At 41.2% G+C, this 12,930-nt stretch overlaps 1 protein-coding gene across 5 annotated transcripts in view; it reads right to left on the reverse strand.

The window, feature by feature from the left end:
• The window catches only part of AMOTL1 (angiomotin like 1), a 128,404-nt gene that overhangs the window by 74,970 nt on the left and 40,504 nt on the right, over positions 1–12,930 (reverse strand). For 2 of the 5 annotated variants that reach the window (XM_029208534.1, XM_029208533.1), the window contains exon 2: positions 12,572–12,627. The exons of the other annotated variants lie outside the window; for them this stretch is intronic. The gene's annotated coding sequence lies outside the window, so the exon portion shown is untranslated. The remainder of the gene's footprint in view (positions 1–12,571; positions 12,628–12,930) is intronic. 5 annotated transcript variants of the gene reach the window in all.

A 12,930-nucleotide genomic window follows, 5' to 3' on the forward strand; every position in this document is an offset into this window, starting at 1 on the left:
CGAACCCGCGTCCCCCGCATCGGCAGGCGGACGCTGGTTCGTGCCCCGGTCTGGGAGGTTCCCCCTTGCGGGGGAGCGGTTGGGCCGGGGAGCCTTGGCCGCGGGCCTGGGGCGCCGGGGCCGTGGCCCCAAAAAGGGGGGGGCCACAGGGGGGGGGGGCCCGCGTATCGAAAAAAAAAAAAAAAAAAAAAAAAAAAGATCAGCCTAAAATGACAGTTCCAATGCCTGTGACAGTATCTGTCGGCGTTCTCTTTTTGGCCGACCGACAAAGGACTGCCCTGGAAAGAAACTCAGCCCTTTCTGGGCCTCATCTTCTACATCTATAAATCTAAAAGTCAAGGCTAAAATTAGGAATCATCGATGGCCTGGATCCAAAGGCAAATCCTGGCCTGGCTTCTACTTCAGGCAGGTGGAAAATATTGGTGGAAACTTGGAGAGACGCACAGAGCAACCCTGGCCACCTATTAGGATCACCTGGGGAACGCTGCCAATGCCAGTACCCCAGTCTCACCCAGACCTAGTCAATCAGAATCACTGGGACAGGGCCCAGGCATGTGTATTTTATAAGGCTCTTCATATGATTCCGATGTGCAACCACCGCCGAGAAGCCCTAAGCTAGATGGAGAACAGTGCACACAGGCAAAGAAACAAAAACACACAAACACACCTTCTGCACCCTCCGCCTCTCTCCCACCAAATCAGAGCCAGGGAGGAGTTGAGGACCCATACACTTGAGTAAAGAAAGTGTGACAGATACACATTACTATATATAAAATAGATAAACAACAAGGACCTACTGTGTAGCACAGGGAACTCTATTCAATATCTTACAATAACTTATAATGGAAAAGAATCTGAAAGAGAATATATATATATTTATATATATATATTTATATATATATATTTATATATATATATTTATAAATATATATATTTATATATATATATAAACTGAATCACTTTACTGTACACCTGAAACTACACAACACTGTAAATCAACTATACTTCAATTCAATTAAAAAAAAAGTGTGGTGTCCTCTTACGATCTGGATCAGGAATGGCATATGCCAACAGATCACAACTCTTTGGGCCCTACCATCTAATCATGTGACTAAAAATTTTAAATGATAACAGAGAGTAAACTGCCAATAAAACTGTGGCCTACCTAAGAATATATATGTGTATATGTATGGGTGTATAAAGGTGTGTGCAGGGAATGTGTGTATGCATAGATACATGCTTTCAACATGGAGCTGCAGTAAGCCATTCCTATCATCACAACACCGGTATAAACTGCTTTTCCACACCTTATCCAATGGCCTGCCAAGTGAGAGTAGGCCCCAGGGCTCCAGGCCACAGGGCGCTATAGAGAGAGCAGAGCTGGAAGGAGGGGCCTAAGCTCAGAGGGCACCAAAGATGCGCCGCCTCTCACCATTTCTTCGGCAGGCCTCAGTATTAAGAAAGAACTAATGCTCTTCGTACGCGCACGCACACACACACACACACACCCCTATGCAGACTGAAGGACAGGATGCCCAACTCCATGTGAACAGTCATCTAAGACTCAGTGGCCCACACACTGACCGAGAGTTCCGTTCCCACTCTGCCCCCTCTCCTTGGAAATGCAGAGAAGATGATCAGGACAGACCCTACGGACAGCCAGGCCCAGGAATCATCACTCCACTGGGCCAAGAGACAACCCCGTGAGCTAGCCCAGCACTGCCACACCTGAAAGGAATCATTTCACTTCCAGCTCCCTCACCTGTAAGACAAGGTAAAATGATAATAACGTGTATCACAGGGTGGCACGACATTCCTGGGCTACACAGCAAAAATGCAAGAGAGACACCATCCGCCGTCCCACGTGCGCATAATCTTTCCCTTCCTGTTCTAGTGCAGGATCTTCGTTAGGAGCTCCGGTAGCACCATTTGAGTCTGTTTTCTTATGTAAAAACATAGGGTATATAATCTAACCAACAGGGTCAAGGATCTCTGAAATCAGAAACTGGACATCAATACCTGTCATAAGCAGAAATTCGGTTTTCCTTGTTAGCAGGTCTCCAGCCCCGGGAGCAAGAATTGTGAGAAACCACAGGAGACGCCCAGACACCACCCCTACCCGGTGAGCACTGCGAGGCCTGGCTGGGGCCCAGGGCCTAAGTGACAGTGCAGTCCACAGCTGACCAAGGATTCAGCTTCTACGTAATCCGTACATGGAGTTGCCTCTCAGGGTTTCCATGTAAGTTTCTCTTGACTTAGTAACTTGCAGTCACCTACTTTCAACCCAAACCTTCATCTAAGGACCATGGCTCACACAGCTTTAGTCTACGTGGGGAAACTGGCAGAAGCAATAGAAAACCTGCCCAGGGTCTCCCTCTGGGCAGGGGGCGGGCAGTACCTCGGGCTCCTGCCTGAAGTAAAGCTAGACATTTGTTTGTGCTGTACTCGGCAGAGGGTGAAATTCTGCAATTTCAGTTTGAGGGTTCAACGTTTCTGCCTTATATTGATGATGACCCATTTCAACAAGAATAGTTCCTTTCTCTTTGCAAAAACTGCATGTCATTTCTCAACAAGAATCCTTTGCTTCTCTCTCTAAGAGCATGACTACTTTTGGCTGGCTTCTAAAGCACTGAAAACTTCCTTCCCATTATGGTTTTACTCTCTCACTTTCTTTGTAACTGTCCAGAGGCCTTTAGGTAATGTGACCCTGAACACGACTTTTTTCCCCTCCCTCCATAGTAGGGATAACAAAGGCCTCGTTGTTGAAGGAAAAATGAATTAAGGTAAAAATGAAGTGAGTTTCCTGGGGGAGGCGAGAGGTACAACAAGAATCCTGGTCACCTGCTCAGCTGTTTCACCTCCATTGTAACTGATTCGTTCCCTAAGATCAGATCCGGAATCCATAAACAGACCAACATAAGAGGCTCAGGAGTCTCCTTCCGGTGCAAACACCAGAGGACATTCAAACCGTCACCCCACTACTGTCCTGCACTCACACAGCTGGGAATCACCTGTCCTTAATTAAACTCCACTGCCAGCATGCCACTCCCTTGCACATAAACATATCGGCTACAGCTTCAATTTCAAATTCTGTTCGGTTTTCAAGGCTGTCTACACTCGGCCCCCTCCTTTAGCTGTCAACAGTCCTGCTGGTCCCCTCAGCATCCCAGCATCCTGTGAACAGGCCACCCTCATTCTCCAAGGCCCTGCTGGGAATGCCATCCTCTAGCTGCACACTCCCTTCCCCAAGTCCTCTAAAGTTCATCCCAATACATTTACCTCTTCAGGTTACCTCCCCTACAGTGGCCTGCCTTCCCCCAATGGCCATGGTAATGATGATCGAAAGCGCACAACTGAGCACTTAAACATCAACTGCCTAGTAGTTTGCAGTAGTCACTTAATATAGGCTGGTGCATCCAACAATCCCACTTCTGGGCATATACCCAGACAAAACTCTAAATCAAAAAGATACATGCATCCCTATGTTCACAGAAGCACTATTCACAATAGCCAAGACATGGAAACAACTTAAATGACCATCGACAGAGGAATGGATAAAGAAGATGTGGTACATATACACAATGGAATATTACTCAACCATTAAGTAGATGCACATATCTAAAAAACAAAAACAGACTCACGGATATACAGAACAGACTAGTGTTTGCCAAGGGGAAGGGGCGATGTGGGAGGGAAGGACTGGAAGTCTGGGATTAGCAGATGCAAACTATTACATATAGGACGAATAAACAAGGTCCTACTGTATAGCACAGGGAACTATATTCAATATCCTATGATAAATCATAATGGAAAAGAATATGAAAAAGAATATACATATGTATAACTGAGTCACTTTGCTATACAGCAGAAATTAAACACAACGTAAATCAACTATACTTCAATAAATAAATAAATAAATATATATATATATATATATATATATATATATATATATATATAAATAAATAAATAAATAAATATATATATGCTGGTGCCAGTGCCCTGGTGAAGCTTGAAGACAAGGCACCATATGGGTACTTGCTACTTTCTGTATAAGGTATATATATGTTCCCTTACTACTTGCTGATGGATGGAGAACTTGGCATATCCTCTGGGATGATGTCTCTACCAAGTTTAATGAGAGGGTCCCTTCAAAGCCAGTCTCTGAGAGTTCCCGATGATTCCCTGGCCCTCTCAGTTCTCTAAGATGAGGAAGCACTCGCTCTCCCCTTTGCAGCTGGCAGTGATGCTCTGGGGCCTTTGCTCACTGCGAAAAAACTCCCAGGTGTCACTGCACCCAAGTGCAAGACTTTCTGCCAGCTCCATGGAAGCCAAAACCACCTAATGCCTTTAAAAACAATTCCACTGGGCTTCCCTGGTGGCGCAGTGGTTGAGAGCCAGCCTGCCGATGCAGGGGACACGGGTTCGTGCCCCGGCCCGGGAAGATACCACATGCCACGGAGCGGCTGGGCCCGTGAGCCTGCGCGTCCGAAGCCTGTGCTCCGCAACGGGAGAGGCCACAACAGTGAGAGGCCCGCGTACCGCAAAAAAAAAAAAAAAAAAAAAAAAAAAAATTACACTGTCAAGATTAGAATAACCTCCTCTAACCTTATAACAGAGATTTTAACCACAAGCAACAAAACAATTCTGTGGCTTCTACCTTCCTTTTCAAAGAGCTAAGGAATTTACTGAGTGCGCCAGCAGCCTCAAAGTTAAATGTCAGCAACCAAGCCAAGCCTTCGGATTCTGGCAGAACTGGAGGTTTCTCCGGGGAGTAGAATACTCTGCTCAGGGAGGCAGATGCCCTAGAAACAATGTTTTTAAAGGGAGCGTGGAGACTCCACGACCAGTACCTGAAAAATAAGGGGTAGTCTGTTCACAAGCCCTCATGTGAAGCCAAGCTCCCTCCCTAGGGTAGCCAAGTCACACTCTTGATCCTGAGGCCTGAAGGAAGCAGACAGGTCCTGGCATCCCCCTCTATGAACGCCTGCACGCAGCACACACACTGAAAAAGCAAACAGGGATCTCCAACACTAAACTGAAGGCACACAGCTGAATATACCTTCTCACTCCCTTTCTCCCCAGTAACCATTATTTGAAACCCAAGATGGGGGGAGTGGGGAGGAGGTGGGAGCGGGGAAGATTTCTAAAATTCCCAGCCTCTACAGATATGGTCTTCCTGGGCATGGAACTTCAGTTTGAATCCCTGGAATAATCACTCCATTGTAGAAAACAAGAAAAATAAATACACCTATTTAATTTAGACTCTCTCAAAGTGGAATTTGTGATGAATACCTTTAAAGTTGTGTGAAGTTTAACTTTGTAATGCTTATTTAAAAATATCTCTGAGATAGTATCAGTGTGGACCAAACTACAGAAAGTATGCTTAACCTTTAAAGTAACAATTGAGTTCAACAGGGCCCTGTGATGTGAGCTATAAATAACAAAGATATGAGTAAGACCACCCTTAGCCTTAGGACACAACTATCCAAACTTCATCTCAGAGTAAGTGCTCTATTAAAGGGACACAAAGCTTTGGAGGCTCAGGAGTAATTCGTTACTACGCGATGATTGACAGAGATGATTCGGAGCTAAAATGACAAGGAGAAAGAGACTCCCGAGCTGAAGTGGAAAAAAGGAGGAGGATGTTAATCTGTTTCAGGGTGAGGAGAGGGTGCTAGTGAGGAAAGATGAGCCCCAAAAGGTAAAGGTGAAGCATAGGGACTGAGTCACCAAAGTGTTTGGTCTCTTTAAGCAATGGAGAATTCATTGGTGCTTGGGTATAGGTAAGGAGGAGGATGAAGCTGTATCTGCAGACCCAGAATCCAGTATTTAGTTTTAAAAGCCTATAGAGTTATCATATGATCCACCAATCCCACTCCTGGGCATCTATCCAGAGAAAACTCTCATTCGAAAAGATACAAGCACCCCAATGCTCATAGCAGCACTACTTACAATAACCAAGACATGGAAGCAACGTAAGTGTCCATCAACAGATGAATGGATAAAGAAGATGTGGTACATATATACAATGGAATACTACTCAGCCATAAAAAGGAACGAAATAATGCCATTTGCAGCAACATGGGTGGACCTAGAGATTATCATACTAAATGAAGTCAGAAAGAGAAAGGCAAATACCACACAACATCTAAACTATGATACAAATGAACAGAAACAGAAAGGGGGTGGGGGAGGGATAAATTAAGAGTCTGGGATTATCAGATACACACTACTATATATAAAATAGATAAACAATGAGGTCCTACTGTATAGTACAGGGAACTATATTCAATATCCTATAATAAACCATAATAGAAAAGAATATGAAAAAAATATATACATACATGTATGTATAGCTGAATCACTTTGCTGTACACCAGAAACTAACACAACATTGTAAATCAATTGTGCTTTAATAAAAATAAATAAATAAAAGCACTAGCACATTATTTTCATAACACTACAGAAATGGAAAATAATTTAGAATTCAGTGGTTCAACTTTCAACTACTACCTATCACATCCCTGATAGTCAATCACCTCCAATTAAATACTAATAGTGTTGGAGAACCCTGAACTCACCGTGTGAGCCTTGGAAGCTGGGTCTACCTCCCATTACAGAAGCCAAAAGGTCCCCTCCCTGTTCTAGCAGTTAGGAGGACCGAGGCCCAGTCGACTGATATTCCAACCAAAGACTTTGAATCTTGAGGAAATGACACAAAAACAAAGGATGCTGATAAAGTATCTATGGTAACAGTACCCCCAGGAGTCCAGGAGCAACAGTGGTATCCATGGTAGTCGGCCATCATCACAAGACAAGTAGCCTAGCCCTGCCTGGGTTGCTGGTATATCTTCACCTAGGTTCCTGCTCATCTTCTGAGCCTTCCCATTAATATGTGAGCTGCCCAATGTACTTCCAATAAATTCTTCTTTTGCTTAAGTTAGCCAAAGTTACTTTGCACTGCTTACAGTCAAGGACTTCTGATAGACATATATCATAGGTCTATATGTGGAATCTAAAAAAATTATACATATGAACTTATTTACAAAACAGAAATAGACTCACAGACATAGAAAACAAACTTACAGTTACCAAAGGGGGTGGGGGAGGGATAAATTAGGAGTTTGGGATTAAAATATATATACTACTGTATATAAAATAAACAACAAGGGCCTACTGTATAGCACAGGGAACTATACTCAATATCTTGTAATAATCTATAATGGGAGAGAATGTAAAGAAATAATATATACATTTATGTATAACTGAATCACTTTGCTGTACACCTGAAACTAACACAACATTGTAAATCAACTATACTTCAATAAAATATTTTTTAAAAAGAACTTCTTATAGATACAGAGACTTACCTTACAAAAACATTTAATTGTTCTGACCCCCATTCTAAGAACACAACACTGTATGGTAAGGACTACATGACTTAGCACAACCTGCCTTGAATTATAGCAACTCATGTCTATTGCCCCAAATACCCTTTGCACAAAACCTAGAGAAATACTTGCAGTTCCCCCAAAGTTTCCTCCATCTGGAGGGCCTTTCTCCCTATACGGGTCAAGGAAACTCTTACTTCAGCACACTCTAAATGCTAAAATATATACCCTGACTATCCAAGTGTCTCTGGAAGCCCTCCTCTAGTGCCACTTCCTCCAGGAAGTCATCTACCCCTCCTCCCCCAATTTTGTGTATGCCACTCACCTGCATTCCCATCACATTTCATGCATATTTATGCCGCAATATATTACATTGCCTGTGTATTTCATTTTTTTAGTTTTTTTTTCTCTCCCCATTAACTTATAAGTTGATTAACAGCAAGGATCTTGCCTTATTCACCTCTCGTATCTCCAGTTTCCAGCAGGAATAAGATCAAAGTAAGTGCTCAGTTCCTATTTATTGAATCAATGACCCATCTGCATATGTTCACAGTCCCTAGCAGTTTCTAGCACATAATAGGCACTCAATAAATACACATTAATGGAATTAAGATACATTTTAAAATAACCAATTACAAACATATTCTTAATTCTACAGGGCTTAACTCAAAGGGGAGTTGTCTCTTTCAATCTACTCAGGAGACCAAGGCTTGGTAAAAGCTAGTGGGGGAAAAAAAAAAAAAGGGAGAAAGCCATCTAGTGCTAAAACAGGTTAATTACAAGCATGCTGTGATCCAAATCCTGCAGGGGCTTTGTACATGTTAGAGGTAACAACATCACAGGGATTTTGTAGCTTAAACACAAATTCACATGTAGAGAAAGGGGCTCTTTGGTCCCACTCAACACCCACAGCAGGTCCCAGAGCCCTGGGACTGTGTGCTAAATACAGCCCTTGGTTTCTGCTTCCTCACATGTCTGAGAGCTGGTGCAGTCGGGAGACCTCTAAGGGTATCCACTCATGCACCGTTAAAAAGATAAATAAATAAAAGGAGTCATTGCAGTCCCACCACCCAGAGTCACAGGGAGTATACAATGAGAGCGTCCATGGTAAAAGGACCCCATCTACCAAGAGGAAATCATTTTTTAAATGTGGGTTTTACTATCACATCCAAAGGCTACATAAATATCTTGACTCAAGTACACATAATTATCACAATTCATATTTCATGTTGATGTATTTGGTGTTTAACTTAGCTAAAACTAAAAGTACCTGGACTTCAGAGATTCCTTTCCTCAGGTAAGTTTTTTCTTTTAAACCACTTTATTAAGGTATGATTAACACATAAAAAGCTGTACATATTTAATGTATACAGCTCGATGAGTTTGGGGATAAGCATACACCGTAAAACCATCACCACCATCAAGGTCACAGACATATCCATCACGACCCAAAATTTTCTCCCACCCCCTCTATTATTTGTATGTGTATGTGTGTGTGTGTGTGTGTGTGTGTGGTAAGACCTTAATCTATCCTCTTAGCAAATTTTCAGTATACAATACAGTACTGTTAGCTTTAGGCACTATGCTGTATAATAGATCTCTAGACCTTATTTACTTGGATCAGTTTTAATAAATAAGCCCTATATTAATTTAATAACTGAAATTTAAATCATCTTTAAACATACCCTATTTGTTTATACTTATCTCAGGACCACAAAGGGATTCTTTTGGGTGCCCTGGCTCACATTTTGTTCCCAGTGAGGAAAACAAGTTATTACTAGCAGGTAAGCTCCATTGCTCAAACGTGTTTCTATCACGGTTTGCAGACAGTAAGTACTTAATGTCTTGGGAACAAAGGAAAACAAACAGGATGAAGAGCCTCAAAATAAACCCCAAGACTTAAAGTGACAACATGAATGCACAGCTGTGCTCCTCAAAGCTCCCTCTCACCCACACTGCAGAGAGAGGAACAGTTCAGACACGAGGATCTTAGGACCCTCCAGCCTTCCGGATCCTAAGAGCGTGCTGTTGCAGCTTAGTGACACCGAGAGGTCTGCCAGGAGGCAGCGTTTCACAGGGACTGGGACTCTGGAGAGGCAAGTACATTTCTTCTTATCACTCCCGCCCACCCCATAAGTCAGTATTGGCTCATGGATGAACTACGTACTTTAAAGCAACGAATATTCCCCAAGAAATTAAACATCCCTTTAGTAAGAAGAGTATAATCAATAATAGCAATTTACTGAGGGCCTATTAAGTGCAGGGATGATATAAAAATTATTGTATTTAATTATCTCCCTATTCCCATTGTACAGACAGGGATACCAGACTCACGGTGGTAAAGTCACGTCCAGAGTCACAAAACTAGCCAGCAGCACAGCTCCTAAGCCCTTCCAACAGCAAAGCTCTTTTTACTCTGCTATTCTGCCATCCAAAGATCCCCCAATCATGCACACTTAATTTTTTTAATTGAAGTATAGTTGATGGACAATATTATATAAGTTATAGGTATACAATATAGTGATTCACAATTTGTAAAGGTTATACTTCATTTACAGTTATTATAAAATATTGGCTATATGCCAGGCGTTGTACAATATAACCTTGTACCTTATTTTATACCTAGTAGTTTGTACCTCTTAATCCCCTCCCCCCCTCCCCTCTCCCCACTGGTAACCACTAGTTTGTTCTCTATATCTGTTGAGTCTGTTTCTTTTTTGTTATATTCACCAGTTTGTTGTATTTTTTAGATTCCACATGTAAGCAATATCATACAGTGTTTGTCATTGTCTGACTTATTTCACTTAGCGTAATACCCTCCAGGTCCATCCATGTTGCTGCAAATGGCAAAATTTCATTCTTTTTTATGGCTGAGTAGTATTCCATTGTGTGTGTCTGTAGATACATATTTACCACATCTTCTTTATCCGCTCGTCTGTTGATGGACACTGAGGTTGCTTCCATATCTTGGCAATTGTAAATAATGCTGTTACAAACACTGGGGTGCGTGTATCTTTTTGAATTAGTAATTTTGTTTTTTTCAGATATATACCCAGGAGCGGGATTGCAGTGCACACTTAATTCTAAGTCATCTTTTCCTGCCTAATTTCTTATGTTAATATTAGAGGAGTTTTAATGAAATGTCCTTGCTTGTGGATAATGGGGAAAGGCTCTGGGAAAGTTTCCTTCCCTCCATACATGCCTGCATAAATGTCAGTATATGTGAGACAGATTTGTGTTATTTCTTATAAAAGCTTAGAGCAATAAGAACACACCACCTGCCGATCACCAGAACACCAAGGCAGTGGATGAAACCAACCTTTCCATCCCTTCCATTTGGCCACATATTATTTTCATGATGGCGTCTCCACTTTAACAGTGAATCCTAAACCCGTGGTGTGTCAAAGTTACTCATGGATCATGTTAAAATGTCACCTCCAAGCCCCCATGTCAGACCTGTAACATCGGGATCGCCACAAGTACGGACCAGAAAGGAAGTTTTTGGCTATGCTTCACAGTTGATTTGAATGCAGAGTCAGGTTTGGGAAGCTTGTACTTCTCTGCCATATAAGATCTTATACAACACATGAACTGAAAAGTTGTGGTAAACTGAAACTTTATAAATCAATCACATTTTAAGCCAAAACATGTTAGATCTGAAGAATCCAAACAATGATGAACAATTAAAGGAGACAACTTTTCCTAAAACCAACCAGCCAACCAATCTGCATTGACTCCTTTAAAGTGAAAAATCCTTTGCATAACTGTGTTACTTTTTAATAAATTCAGATTTGAAGTCAATAGTTTTAGTGCCCTATATTTCATAATAGCTAACCCAAATGACTGGTAAGGGAATACGACTATTTCAGCTACATCTAAAATATTGTTATAAAGATACAATAGAAAAGTGATCATACAAAAAAATACATCTAATTCAGCATGATGAGAAAAAGCCTGGGAAACTGCCTACCATATTACATGATAAATACTTCTAAATCTGAAACTGAGAAATCACAGGGCCAACTATGCCAGCAAGTCATGTAAAACAAGCAGCTATCTAATTATAGGGAAGGAAGGCAAAGAAAGTAACATTACTGAGCACGACATGATACACAAACATTATCTCAGATAATTCTCACATCTCTGAGAATTAGGTTTCATTATCTCCTTTTTTCCTAAACAAAAAGCAGGAGTGTCATGCTCTGGGTCGCACAAATGGGACCTAATTAAACTTAAAAGCTTTTGCTCGGCAAAGCAAACCATAAACAAAACTAAAAGATACCCCACAGAATGGGAGAAAATATTTGCAAACGAAGCAACCAACAAGGGATTAATCTCCGAAATATACAAACAGCTCATGCAGCTCAATATCAAAACAACAAAAAACCCAATCAAAAAATGGGCAGAAGATATAAATAGACACTTCTACAAAGAAGACATAAGGATGACCAAAAAGCACATGAAAAGATGCTCGTCATCACTAATTATTAGAGAACTGCAAATCAAAACTACAATGAGGTATCACCTCACACTGGTCAGAATGGCCATCATCAAAATATCTACAAACAGTAAATGCTGGAGAGGGTGTGGAGAAAAGGGAGCCCTCCTACACTGTTGATGGGAATGTAAATTGGTACAGCCAATATAGAGAACAGTATGGAGGTTCCCTAATAAACTAAAAATAGAGCTACCAGATGATCCAGCAATCCCACGACTGGGCATATATCTGGAGAAAACCATAACTTGAAAAGATACGTGCACCCCAGTGTTCATTGCAGCACTATTTACAATCGCCAAGACATGGAAGCAACCTAAATGTCCATCGACGGATGAATGGATAAAGAAATGTGGTATACATATACAATGGAGTACTACTCGGCCATAAAAAGGAATGAAATGATGCCCTTTGCAGCAACATGGATGGACCTAGAAGTAAGTCTTACTAAATGAAGTAAGTCACACAGAGAAAGACAAATATCAACTGATAACGCTTACATGTAGAATCTAAAAAAAGTGATATGAATGAACTCATTTACAAAACAGAAACAGACTCACAGACACGGAAAACAAACTTATGGTTACCAAAGGGGAAAGGTGGAGGGGAGGGATAAATTAGGAGATTGGGAGTAGCATATACACACTACTATATATAAAATAGATAAACAACAAGGACTTACTGTATAACACAGGGAACCATTTCAATACCTTGTAAGAACCGATATGGGAAAAGAATCTGAAAAAGAATATATATATTATATACACACATATATATAATACATATACATATAACTGAATCACTTTGCTATACACTGAAACTAACACAACACTATAAATCAACTATACTCCAATAAAAATTAAGTAAATTTAAAAACAAACCCTCTCTTGGATATTCCTCTATATTCTATTACATTAAAGTCTACTGGTCCATCTTTCACTTTGAAGGGACTTTTCTTTACCAGTGCAGGATTTCCTAACATCATACATTGGTCATTGGGAAAATAATGGTTCACCGAACTATGCAAAATCTTCCATACAT

Source organism: Monodon monoceros, unplaced genomic scaffold, assembly GCF_005190385.1.
Source record: "Monodon monoceros isolate NGI ecotype Baffin Bay Population unplaced genomic scaffold, NGI_Narwhal_1 Super_Scaffold_7, whole genome shotgun sequence".
NCBI lineage: Eukaryota > Metazoa > Chordata > Mammalia > Artiodactyla > Monodontidae > Monodon > Monodon monoceros.